Source organism: Mus caroli, unplaced genomic scaffold, assembly GCF_978045245.1.
Source record: "Mus caroli unplaced genomic scaffold, Mus_caroli_1 scaffold_6, whole genome shotgun sequence".
In the NCBI taxonomy this organism is placed as follows: Eukaryota; Metazoa; Chordata; class Mammalia; order Rodentia; family Muridae; genus Mus; species Mus caroli.
In genome coordinates, this window is record NW_028227261.1 from 54,208,606 (window position 1) to 54,222,858 (window position 14,253).

The 14,253-nt window shown below is 42.9% G+C and overlaps 1 protein-coding gene across 5 annotated transcripts in view; it reads right to left on the minus strand.

Moving 5' to 3' along the window:
* The window catches only part of Dnajc6 (DnaJ heat shock protein family (Hsp40) member C6), a 147,534-nt gene that overhangs the window by 120,607 nt on the left and 12,674 nt on the right, over nt 1-14,253 (minus strand). The gene's annotated exons all lie outside the window — the stretch shown is intronic.

The window sequence follows — 14,253 nt, forward strand, 5'->3', positions numbered from 1 at the left end:
GCATTCAGCAGAGTACAAGCAGTCAGCTAATGGCAACAGGAAGCAACTTTGTTTCTTCAATACATTAACCTGCTCTGCATCTGCAACATTTTAAGTCAAAGGCATCCTCAAAAGAGTTACAACAAAAACCACACATTCTTCCAGTTCTTTCTCTCCTGGTGTTCTGCATTTATCAAGCAAGACAGAACCCATGGCCATTTTAATCCTAGGAAGTGATAGATACTATAAATGATCAAAAGAGAAGAACAAAATGATCCCTGGTCTAGATAACTGGGATTTCTGCTATTCCAGAGGCCAAAATGACCACAAGCAGTCAGCCCTTCCATGAAAGAGAAGGACTTGAGATGAGATGGAAGATGCAGAAGGCCCTGGTGCAAAAGTGCTGAGATTTAAGCTGAACAGTCTGGGTCTTGCTCATGGGTGGAAAGGACATCTAAGAGAAGAGCTTGCAACACATTTGGAGCAGTACTTTCCAAAAATGGAATAGAGTCACCAAGGTAAAGAAAAAGAGTGCACAAGAGTTGAGATGCTAGCAGTTGAGATTCTGTCAGGAACTCGGTCAGCTCTGTGACTTTCCCCAGGAATCAGGAAAGTACTGGGCTTGCAATAGACTCTGGGATTCAGGCTGGGGAGGGAAGAAATGTAAGCCAGGTCACAGAGCTAGGAAAAAGTTTGAAAATCACAGGAGATGGTTGCTGAGAATTGGAAAGCTGATCTCAAAACCCATGTGGTCTTTTTGGTGGAAGGAGGAACATAGCAGAAGGAATCTATGTATCTCTCCACATCTACCATAGCAGCTAGATAAAGCATAGTTACAATGGCACACACTCACAAGCGTGTGAAAACATTTGTGCAGTTCTGTTGAGTGGGAAATGGTAGACACTTTGTGGACAACAGCTTGGCAATTCCTTTTACAAATTAAAAGAAGCAGGGACTGGAGAGATGGCTCAGCAGTTAGGAGCACTGACTCCTCTGTCAGAGGGCCTGAGTTCAATACCCAGCAACCACATGGTGGCTCACAGCCATCTGTGATGGGATCTGATGCCCTCTTCTGGTGTGTCTGAAGACAGTGACAGTGTACTCATACGTAAAATAAATAAATAATTCTTTTTTAAAAAAATTGTAAAAAGTAAAAGAATGTCTCTACCAGATTGTCCAGCAAGTACAGTCTTAAGCTCTTTGTCAGGTAGAAATGAAATCCTAGTTTCACACAAGAAGTTTTATACAGATATTCATAGCAGCTCTTCTCCCCACAGACAGGACCTGGAAACAACTCTTGTATCTTTCAAGTCTGAAGAAACAAGCTGTGGCCTGTGCATACCACAGACTAATAGTCAGGAAAAGGAAGGAAGTATTGGTCCACATCACCTCTATTATCCTTGAGGAAATCAAGCTAAGTTAAAAAAAAAAAGTCAAACATACTTCATGATGGAAATTCTTCCTTCTGGAAATAATTACAAAGATGAAGAAGAAATTAATTGAAGGATCGATATTAGGGGGAAAGGATGGCTTCTATGAAGGTTTAACAAGAGGAAGTCTATAGTCATGATTTAATTGACTGTTGAGTACAGTAGTGTTCATTCAAGATCACAGGTATGCTACAAGAAACTGCACAAAGCTATACATATGAACACACAAGTGAGTTCATGTGTAATTCATACAACCTAAATCAGCTCGATGATAAACAAGTGCCAGGTTCTTAGTTTTGATGCTGTACCAGAGAGACATGGGAGGGTGAATGGAGCCTAGGCAATAGCTTCTGTTCAAGCATAAGGAGGAGAGCCCAGATCCCAAGAACCCAAGTAAAACCTAAGCAGGCACAGGGGCTGTCTATGATACCCCATGTAGAAGGCAGAGACAGGAGAGCCAGAGAGCAAGCTGGTTACCTCTGCTATCCACATCGGGCGTTCTGGGTTCAGCAAGAGATCCTGCCTCAGGAAAGAATTGGAGAGCAATCAAACAAAACATCTGACATCAACTTTAGACCTGCATACTCTCAAGCGCATGCACTCATGTATGCACACACATGTAAACAAACAAACAAACAAACAAGTTGTTTTTTTCATGCATTTCCTTTTTTTAGATTTTATTTATTTATTTGATATATATGATGAGTACTGTAGCTGTCTTCAGACACACCAGAAGAGAGCATCGGATTCCATTACAGATGGTTGTGAGCCACCAGGTGGTTGCTGGGAATTGAACTCAGAACCTCTGGAAGAGCAGTCAGTGCTCTTAACCTCTGAGCCATGTTTCCGGCCCCATAAATAAAGTTTTATACTCAGGAAGTATGCACAAGACTTCACTGTGCTTTTCTGAAATATCTGGCAACTATATAATTTGTTGATTTCTTGTTGGTGGTGGTGGTGGTGGTTTTCATCTGTTTATGTTTGTCTTTTAGCTGTGGAACCAAGCAGGCTTGAACTCACCACTCTCCTGCTCAGGTGATACAGGTACGCATCATGATGCGAACTGGGCGGGCTTTGTTTTCCTTTACTTTTTTAAGTCAACAGTACAATAAACTGCTCACTGATTTTTTAAGAGATACTCATGGAACAGCTCATGCATGCTAGGTTCCATAAGAAACAACAGGGATGTAATCTGGATGAGGCAAAATGACCTCAAAGAGTTTGTATTGCCTGTGGAGTCTGACTCTGACAAGAACCCCTTTCTGTCTCTTAGGAACTGGAGAAGGCAGCATCCACATGTTCCACCAGTCTATGGCCTATAACCGCAGCTGCCTTCCTCATACCCCCTTGGGGATACTAGGGATATAAAAGCAAGCAGCTTTGCCCCAGAGACAGATAAAGCTCACCAATGCACCTTCCATCTCTTCTGGTCACCTGTCAGCCCAGCATAAGTCTCTCACCACCACTTCTGTCATCCAAGGAAGACCGACTCTAGAGACCGCCGTAGATCCAGAGGAGGGACATGAGACTGGCTGATCAGGGTGTTGGTTTCCAGGCTTTAAGGCAATGGGAGCTTTAAAAGCTTCCCTGTGCACTAAACGCAGCATTCCACTTAAAAATAGAAGAAGCCAAAATTGGTTTACATCTGAATGGACACAGAGCTCATCGCTACGGTGGCACTGTCTAATAGGCTGGTCAATTTTTTTATCTGAACATAGGAAATGTTTTCCTAAAATGATTAAATAAAAATTAATGAAGGACACTGGGCATGGAGGCTCATGCCTGAAATGCCAGCTCTGAGGGGCTGAAGCGGTAGGATAGCAAATTTGAGAGCTACATAGCAAGACTGCCTCAAAACAAGACCATGCACACTTATCAAAAAGAAAATCAAGATGCATCTTACATATGCTACAATATGGGTGACATTGCAAACTTTTACATTAAATAGAAGCAACCAGATATGAAGTTTATATTGTATAAATTACACTTATGCAAAATGTCCAGATTGGGCATACCTCATAAGGCAGACTCATAAGGGTATATTTTGTAGCCTCTGAAGTCTATCTCAATTTTCAAAAGTATAACTGTATTTCATTCATAAAATTTCAAATCTAATTTTTCTTTTGTCATCTAATTTCTTTTCTTTTTACGTGCTGAATCAAACACAGGCTTCGTGAGTGCTAGGGAGCGCTTGGCCTCAGCCATGAGGCACAAGTATTCAAGAGCACCTCCACACAACCCTAAAACTCACACAAACCCAGTGTGAAAACATCTGTTATAAGACCTACTCCTCCCATGTTTACAGATGAGAAAAGTCAGAGCAAACTATGGAATGACTGAAGCAGTGGTCAGAGAATAAGCAGAAACTCAGGCTTTCTCACTTCCAGGCCAATGCATGGCTCTCTGCCTACCTACTTCATTTTCTTAAAGACCAAAAATAACCCTCTCACCCACTGAACAAAGCAAAAAGGAATGTCACAAAAAGAGAGAGGGAAGGGAATGGAAGGGAGAGGCAGAAGAGAGTAGGAGAAGAAAGCTGGCCCACTTGCCCTGTTCACTGTCTCATTTACCAGGGATTTGAATTATCTCCTTAACTCAAGACAGTATCTTGTTAGACTTCAGAAGATAGTCTATATAGGTTTATAAATCTCCTCACAACTGAAGACCTAGCAATCACGGTGAGATGCTGTGAGTATACAGCAATTTTAGAATTACTAAAGATGTAGAAAATGGGAAGCAGGGTTAAGAGAAGAAAGAATACAATTACAGAGAAGAAAGGGCGCAGGAGCAGTGACAGAAAGGACTGCTGGAACCTGCGCAGCCATCGCTCCAAGGAACGAGATTGTTGAGAACGGTTGTGCAGGTTTTCTCTGTACTTTGCTGGATTTTCACAAATTCCTATAAGGAGAATTATGCTTTTACCTTCTCTGTTCTATTTCTCATTTCTAATAGGAAGACAATGTCACAAGCAAGGAGAATGCGGCCAGCAAGATGACTCAGTAGGTAAAAGTCTCATGAGCTCCATCACTGAGACCCACCTTTCTGACCTTCCTACACTTGATGTGGCATACAGGTACCATGTACCTACATACAAGTGCAAAATTAATAAATAAAAACACTTCTAAACTTAAAAAAATAAATGAATGAACTGCCAAGAGTGGTCAAGAGGCTGAAACAGGAGCAAGGCCAGCCTGAACTCCTTAGTGAGACAATCTCTCTCTCTCTCTCTCTCTCTCTCTCACACACACACACACACACACACACACACACACACTCACATATAGGTATGTTCAGCTTGGATTGGTAGTTATCAGGCTAGATTGGGTGTTTCCCATATGCTGTTCTTTCTGCTTGAACCATATCCCCTCCTCCCTGTCAGCCTGGCTCAAGGTCATCCTCTGTTTAGGAGTGGCATCCTCTTCAGGGCTCTCTGACTCCAGGTCTAGCCTACAACCTTCTCCCAGGGCCCGCTGCATTTTCTCTTGCATGCCTTCTACATTTTCAATTGTTACGTAAAGCTTCAACACATCTTAGGCTCTGAGTCCATGCTTTCAGGTGTGGGATGGGGAAAGAGGAAAGAAAAGAAGGGAGGGACACAGGAGGGAGAAAACCACAAGTAGACAAGGCCTTTACTTTCCTGGAACCTCACTGCCTCATGTGTGTGCGAGTGTGTGTGTGTGTGTGTGTGTGTGTGTGTGTGTGTGTGTGTGTGTGTGCAAGAGAGAGAGAGAATGCACGCACGCATGCTCACGCATGCACATGTTACTGTACTCTAGATATGTCATGGTTTGGATATTAAACCTGACCCAAAGTTCTATATGCTAAGAGCCTAGGGAGGTGGTAAAGCCATTGCAAGAAAGGCTTAGTAGAAGAAAGTTGGACAACTGAGGCATATCCTTGAGAAAATCCTCCCTCTCCCTCTCCCTCTCCCTCTCCCTCTCCCTCTCCCTCTCCCTCTCCCTCTCCCTCTCCCTCTCCCTCTCCCTCTCCCTCTCCCTCTCCCTCTCCCTCCCTCTCCCTCTCCCTCTCCCTCTCCCTCTCCCTCTCCCTCTCCCTCTCCCTCTCCCTCTCCCTCTCCCTCTCCCTCTCCCTCTCCCTCCCCCTCCCCCTCCCCCTCCCCCTCCCCCTCCCCCTCCCTCTCTCTCTCTCTCTCATGCCCATGGCCCCCTCTCTTGAGGTTACTAGGCTTAACCCACAACATGGTCCCATCATGATACACTGTGTCAACAAAGCCCCAAAACAATAAGGCCAAGGACTGCAATCTCTACAACTGTAAGCCAAAATAATCTCTCCTCTCATTTGGTGATTGTTCTCAGCTATCTTGTCACAGTGACTGAAAGTTAACAGAAGGTGGTATTTGGATATGCCTACATATGTGTGCATATACACAACTGTATATTTTAGTATCTTAATGTTAATATTAATACTAACAATGTTGAATGCTAACATTTTAGTAATTATTAATACTTGGTTAATGCTTAAATATTTATGTTTTAATGTTAAAGTCTGGGTTTCCAAGCAAAAAAAATCTTGATACTATATTCTCAACAGGCAACAGGGTTTGTTGTAAGACAGCATGTCTCTGTGTAGCCCTGGTTTTCCTGAAACCTGTCATGTAGTCCAGGCTGGCCTCTTGCCTCTAACTCAGCTCCCCCTGCATCTGCTTCCTGAGTACTGGGATTAAAGGCCAGTGCCACACTAGTTTTGTGACGTTAAGGCAAGTCCCTTTCTTGGCCCTCTCCTAAAACCAGTTCCAAGATTTTCCTTCCCATTTATCTTGCAGCAGCAGGAGTCACAGCCGGGTTCAATTTCTGCAAACTACCACCACCCCCTCAACTTGGAAAAGGCTTCTAAATTTAAACAATGCAGCCCCATACTAAAAATGGCCCAGAGAGGAACAGCTGTACCTTGAATCAGGCTCTCATTAGATTTCACAGGCACAAAGCCCTCTCAAGCACTCTCTCTCTCTCTCTCTCTCTCTCTCTCTCTCTCTCTCTCTCTCTCTCTCTCTCTCTCCTCTCTCTCTCTCGACTGCGCATGTGTGTGAGAGATCAAATGATGCCTCAAAGGTGCAGTTTGAGATAAAAGTACCTGTTTTTAAATGCCTGGGAAGAGAATGAGGACAAGATGGAGCCGCAAAAAGGAGGAAGGTGCTGACTCATGCAGATGCTTTACAAATTTGAGAACATCCTCTGGTCCCCCACTCTCTGATCAGCGAATTTAAAAGTATAAAGAGTGAGACTCAGAAGGCCTGACCGTGGGCTCTGAGACATCTGCAGTTCCCAGGTTCCATTACTTCCTAGTAATCTCGTTCATAAGACAAGGCTGGCCTGGATCAGCGGTCCTCAAGCTTTCCTTGTCCCTGGCGCTTTTCTAGAATGCTTGACATCATCAGAAATGATGGCTCCATTTCACAATCACAGCACTGGGGAGGCAGAGGCATGGAACGGCTACAAGATCACCCCGTAAGCATATCTGAGTTCTAGGCCAGTCAGAGCTACAGAGTGAAACCAACCTCAATATTGGGGGGGCGGGGGGAGAGATTTAATATCAAAGGGCTCACTTTTATAATTTTTATCAGGTGTGTAACATATGTACTGAAAAGTGAACACAAGTTCAGCTCAATGTACGTCCACAAACTGACCGCACTTACACACTGTGGCACCCGAGGGTCCCTCCGTGGCACATTTTCCCTACTCGAAGTGAAGTAGGGACACACATCAAAAGAGACTGACAAGAAGTGCCAGTTTGTTTCTTGGCCTAATTTTAATAGAGAACATGAAAAGGCTTTCCACGGTCTCCACGACCGCATACCATCGATCACTTCACCGCCTTTCAGCTCTAAGTCACGTGAGTAGGCTGACCTACTCTCCTGATGATTCAAGAGCCATTGGAACATGTATTTGTGCTGAAAGGAGTAAGGTGCACAAATGCTCAAAGAATGACCCAAGAAAATGACCAGACAGGAGAGGAAGCTCCAGGGTCCAGTTAACATAACACACAGCACTGAAAATAGGAAACCCGAGAAATGCATGTTGGGTGCTGGCAAAGATTTGTGGATGCAGTCTATACGACAACTTCTAGCTTGATCATAAACCCTTTGAGGCCTAATGCTATGTATAATGTCAGTGTGCCAATAAAAATTCAATTTTGCAAGGCAGTGGTGGTGCACGCCTTTAATCCCAGCACTCGGGAGGCAGAGGCAGGTGGATTTCTGAGTTCGAGGCCAGCCTGGTCTACAGAGTGAGTTCCAGGATGGGCAGTGCTACACAGAGAAACCCTGTCTCGAAAAAACAAAACAGAAAAAAAAAACCCTCAATTTTATGTATTTATATATTTTATACATATTATAAACTTATATACATTTTATATATTTTATATGTATAAAAATGTAAGACATCTGCCAGCCTAGGATTTGTTGGTGGTTTGGTTTGGGGGTTGTGTGAGTGTGGGTGTTGTTTTGACTCAGGGTCTCACTGTTTCCCAGGCCAGCTTTGAACTTCTGGCCTCTCTCCCAGCTCAGCCTCCACAATACGTGTGCCACTCTTGTCGTCTCCCAGAATTACACACACCCAGTGGCACTACCTTGAAAAGGCAAAGACAAGAGGAGAATGGCAGCTCCCGACTGTCCTCCTAACAACCAGGAGACAGAGGCAGAAGAACTGATATCACTTCAAAGCCAGCTTGCGCTATACAGCAAGGTCTGGGCCAGGCTTTATGGCAACACCAGAGAGAAATGCCAAGGCAAGCAGGCCAAGGCGTCTCATGCCAGCAACCCCAACTGGGGAAGCTGAGACGCGACAACTGCTATGAGTCCAAGGACAGCCTGAGCTACACAGTGGGTTCCAGCCTAGCCTGGGCTATAGAACAAGACCCTATCTCAAAGAAGTGAGCCAAGGTGGCTCAGAGTTAAAAGAGCATCCTGCCCTTCCAAAGGTCAAGTGCAGTTCCCAGTGCCCACATCAGCTCACAACCCTCTAACTCCGGCTCCAGGAGATCTAATGGACACTTTGTCTCCAGGGGCACCTGGACACACATAGCATTCACTCACACAGATACATACACATACATAAAAATAAATCTTTGCTTTTTAAGAAAAAAATGAAATAACCAACATAGATAAACTAGGCAACGTTAGTGTGCACATTATTTTAAAGTGCATACAAAGTATATACACACTACAAACATATGTAAGACAACAATATATACAGTAGGAAAAATTCAAATTTTTTTTCTAAAAAGGACTATATCCACAGTCCTTCCTCTCACTACAGTAGAAGGAAACTAGAAGTCAGTAGCAAAGAAATAACTAGACAGAACCACTCAGTTGCCTGGTGATGAAGTGCACTTCTATATGACCCTCTGGATTAAAACAAACAAACAAAAAAAGATGTAATGGAAGTTATTAAATAGTTTATAAAAAATTAATTATGACACAATACTTGCAGCATTTATAACAGCCATGCTCAAAGGGAGAATTACAGCTTCAAATGAAAATGTGTTCTCTCCTTTTATCACGTGGGTCTCAAGAAACAAACCAGGCCATCAGGCTTGGCAGCAAGGGCCTTTATACTGAGCCATGGTGCCGGCCCCTCTTTCATCATTTTAAGAGACATCCTAGCCAATGCTTAAGTAAGAGAAGGTTAAAAATGTGTAAGAATTGGAAACAAGGAAATAAAACTGTCTTAATTAGAGAAAACTGTCAATGTAGGAAATTCTTTCAAATCTAAAAATTATTCAAATTATTAAGTGCATTTAGCAAGATCATCAAAATAAAACCAAGATCTAAAAATGCATCACATTTGTGTATCCTGCGAACAACTCAAAAACAGAAATTCCAAGTGCCAGCTTCAGTAGCACAGAGAATCAATAACCCTGGGGCATCACTTTCCAGCAGGTTTACATCTGTGATGTCCCCGTGTCTCTGCTAGACATGATGGTATTTGCTCATAACCTCAGCACTCAGGAGACTGAGCTAAGAGAATCATGTCTAAGACCAACCAGGGATGAACCAAGTTCAAGGCCAGTGTAAGCTGCACACATCACAAGACCTTATCTCAAAGGTGAAAGAAAAAGAAAAATAGGGTATGTTTTGCTCAGCTCAATTTCAATTACAAACAGTTATACAGTGTCTCCATCTTTTTTTTAAAGGCACCAAAATTACAGGATTGAATATATATTGTTCCAAAGTTTTTAACATTGATTCAAACCTCTCTGAAATAGGAAGGTCAAGAATGAGAAGTGTGGGTTGGCGAGATGGCTCTGTGGTTAAGAGCACTGACTGTTCTTCCAGAGGTCCTGACCTGAGTTCAAATCCCTGCGGCATGGTGGCTCACAACCATCTATAATGTGATCTGATGTCTCCCTCTTCTGGCATGCAGGTATACATGCAGCTAGAGCACTCCTATACATACAATAAATAAATAAGTCTTTAAAAGAATGAGAAGTGCAGATAGCAGTGTTTGCTTCGCATGCTTAGCAGATAGCATGGGTTTGCTTTCCAGCACTGCACAAAAAGAAACCAAAATATTCAGGGGGACTGGGAAATAGTTAGGCTTGGTGAGTAAGAGTACTTGCTCTGCAAGCGTGAGGACCTGAGTTCAAATCCCCAGGACCCATGTAAAAAAGCTGGGCATAATTGTAAGTGCCTATAACCTCGGCACTGGTAGGGGAGTGCAGGGGCTGGAGACAATAAGATCTTGAGAGCTCACTAGCCAGCCAACTTAGCAACAATGTTGAGCTTCTGGTTCAGTGAGAAACCCTAACTCAGAGCAGGAAGGCTGAGAGCAATGGAGGAAACTGGACAACCTGTGCTGGCCTCCACATATCCACACATGCATAGGCATAATGCAAAAATTAAATAAGACATTAATAATAAAGTATATGCGTTGCAATGTGTGAGCACTCAGACAGAACTATAATGTAGCTAACCAAGTACATACACCAAGCAGAAATTAAATATAACATTAATAATAAAATATATTTATTGTAATGTAGAAACACTCAGGCAGAACCATGTTACATTGTAGCGAGGTATTTGCATCTGTATGTAGACTGAATAAGAAGTATAAATTGTGTTGCAACTTCTTCCCATTACCCTGTAAAATACCAATATTGCATTAGATAGGTTTTTTTGGGGGGAACAAAATTATGTTATAAACTTTCTTAGATTTGATAGCACTTTTTAATCCTGGGAATTTTGGGGAGGGGGAAGTATTTTCAAGACAAGGTTTCTCTGAGTAGTTTTGGCTATTCTAGAACTCACTTTGTAGACCAGGCTGACTTAAAACTTAGAGCTCTGCCTGCCTCTGTCTCTTGAGTACTAGGATTAAAGGTGTGTGTCATCACATCCGGTTAGTCCTGGACATTTAACTAATCCTGGAAATTTACCTATGTATATAAGACCAACATACATTCTAGGCTGGAAAAACTATAAAGAGTCTCACCTCTTCAACAAAAACATTTGAAAGTTACAGGTCACACAAGCTAACTCCAACAGCTCTAGCTTCTTTCTGCCACTGAACACTACCAAACCGAAAGCTTACTTGCAGGTTTCCAGTGCAGATTCAGTTTCCATTGATAACCACTGGCATGAGCAAGCCCTAGACCCCTGCCTGAGAAATCACATGATATTTACAGGTCTTTCCTGCAAAAATACCATCTCACCAACCCAGGCAAAAGCAGCCACGACAAAAAAAACAAAAACAAAAAAATCACCTTGAAATATGTGTTTGCTCCGAAGATATCAAAGGAGTCATGCTGGTTAAGGGAAGCAAAAACTAACATTTTTTTTCACCTTTTTTTTTTCATTGAAAAATAGAAGCCATATTTAATATGTGAGGCCTAAAAGTCTCCGTCTGACCTTGTTCAACTCCTCATCTCATTTTGCAGTGTCTTCTAGCAAAATCATGCAGGTCCCTATAGCACAGACCACGCTTAAACCCCTGCTCTCACACATCCAAACATTAGCCACATCCCTCATCTGCTGACAGATTGTCATGTTTGTAAATATTAAATAAAATCTCTCAAAATACAGAAGCATTGGAAGAGAAATATTTTCTCTGCCTTTTTGTTATTTTGTCTTCCCCCCCCCCACCACCCCCAAGCTGAGGGAGGACTGAAGCCCGGGCCTTGCACTTGCTAGCCAAGCACTCTACCACTGAACTAGATTCCCCCAACCCCTTCTCTGCCTTTTATTTGCTAAAAAAAAAAAATAATTAAATAAATTTTTTTCAAATTCTCCTCTCTTGTTCTTTCATATCTCTATGACCTATTGGTAGTTCACAAACTCTACTGTGTCTATGTTTCAAACAAACTAGAAAATTAGTCAAAAGTCGTTATTTTACTTTCTGGGATTCATATCTCCCTATTTTATATAAGATAAATTAATTCTAATATTAATATGGGCAATTTTAATCTTTATATTTTAGTTATTATTTATTTATGTAAACATGAGGGGATGTATTGTGACTGAAGAGGTCAGGGGAGCATCAGGTCCCCTAGAGCTGGAGTTATAGACAGTTTGACCTGTCTGACGTGGGTGCTGAGAACTGACCACAGATCCTCTACGAGAACAATAGATGCATTTAACTGCTAAGTCATCTCTCCAGCCCCCATGCAATTTTATTTTAAAGCGAATTTTATGGCGTGAGTTGTCTGCCTACCTGAGAAGTGGTTTCTGGGGTGAGTCTGGGTTTAAAACACTCTGTCTATACACTGCACAGAAAGCATCCCCTTGTACTACTGCAACGATACGTAATCAACCTGACAGACAAATTGTCACACAGTCATTGATCATAAAATAGGCTCTAGGACGTTTATTACTAAAACTTGTAGCCATGCTTGTCAATATTTAGTTAACTCATTCAAGTATCTTAATTGTCTAACACACAGGCCTTTTTCTTGCTTGCAAAGCATTTTGAGATAAAGTTATGAAAGAGGCATAAGAGATAAAATTGCCTCTCATAGTTAATAACCTCACTGGGCTGTCTGAGATGTACTGAGAACAGGTTACAGAAAGGAAGGCAGTTATTAAACCACAATCCACCATTTCCTGAACACCAGTCGTGAGACAGTAGCTCATTCAAGTTCAAGTTCTCTTTGCCAACATACTAAGCGCCAACCACCTCCAGTGTCACCTCTTGCAATTTCACCTGGTTCCTCTGTTAGCCATTACAAGAAATGACTTCCAAAAACACCCCTCCATTTTGGTATTTTTTTCAGCAGTCCTTTTCAGCTTTTTTTTTTTTTTGTACATTTATTTCATATTCAGGTCAACAACTGGTGCTTTGCTTCCCCAAAATAGCTCTCCTGGTCTGGTGGACGTGTTCATACTCTCTCTGCATGCATTCTCATGTCTGTTTGCACATACATGTACCTCATACATGATATCACACACACTCTTATCCACTCCACAACATAGACACATCTCCCAGCACAGCAAGAAATTGGCCTGAAAGCCTCTCAGGGGACCCTAGATATACATTAACTCGTGACCTGTTTGGATTCTCAGACATCTTTGTAAATCAGAGGGCAATTGCTGACTTCATCTTTCTTTCAATAGCACGTATATGGTTGGATGCACATGTATGCTTGCATTTCACACACTCTTTCAAAATGAAATCTGTTATGGCTTGTTTCATCATTCTTCGGTGTGTTTTGGTTAGGACTCAAAGAACATAGACTTGATAACAGAATACAGCCCACATGTCTGCACACACAAACAGCTTTAAAAACAAGTTACTCACATACGTCAATAGTTTCTAGGATGAATTTTTTTTCTACTGTGCCTGTCTGAAATGTTGCTCCCGATACACCCAAATCCCTCACGATCTGAAAAAGCATTAATGTCATTTAATATCTTTCCATTCAGGAGATAAACTGAGACCCAAGAAAATCAAGAGTCTTCTAAGGAGAGATGGCTGAACAAGTCAGAACCTGCCTGTTTGGATTGACAGCCCGCGGCTCTTTCCAACACAAAGCAATACAAAAATTCCAAATATCAGCTCCCATTAAAAAGGTCAGTAGACCTGAAGCTTAAATGAGCCGGGTCTGAGCCTGTGATTCAGACAGCTTTGTTTCTAAGCCATGTCCATGGCCTAGCATGACTTGACAAATAGGCATTTTTCCCCCTCTTTCTGCATTAACCCTTTCTCTAGCCGCTGCAAACAGCAAGGAAGTGCCCTCTTCAGAAACTGATTTTGAATAGTTTGGCCACATAGGAGTTATTTGTCCATGAGTGGCGGCTGGCTAGGAGACAGAAGCGAACTGTCCTCTATGCTTTCAGCCCGGCCTCACACAGCTGTTTCTTCCTCCCTGGATGTGCTTAATTAAAATTTAAACACCAAAACCACATGGCTCAATGCGTGAATGTGAAGGGTCCAAAGCCTCTGAGCGGATGGTGCCAACAACCCCAGGCCCCACACAGTCACTTTTAAGGCGCGATCAGAGAAACCCCAGATCCATTAAGACACTGCGTTGCTTCTGGTAAACTGGAAAGCCAGCCTCGCCCCTGGCATCCATCACACTGTAAACGACTCATGATCACTCTTTGCTCGGGTGTTTATGGGTGCATATACCGCTGTCCATCACCAGGTAGAAATCTTTTAACAACCAGAGGTCAGACTCCTATGGGGAAGGCCACACCTGCTACCGGGCATGCAGGCAGGCAGGGGCTGGGAAGAGCGGTCACCTGGCACCACGGGCCTGCACCTGCGCACCTGCCCTGCCAAGGGGAAACCGCAAGGCCCCAGGAAGCTTCGGAGGCGCGAGCACACTGAGCAGCTACGGAGAAGCACGGCTGGTGAACCCCCAATCTGAGCTCCAGGCTGCGGAGATGGCGGCC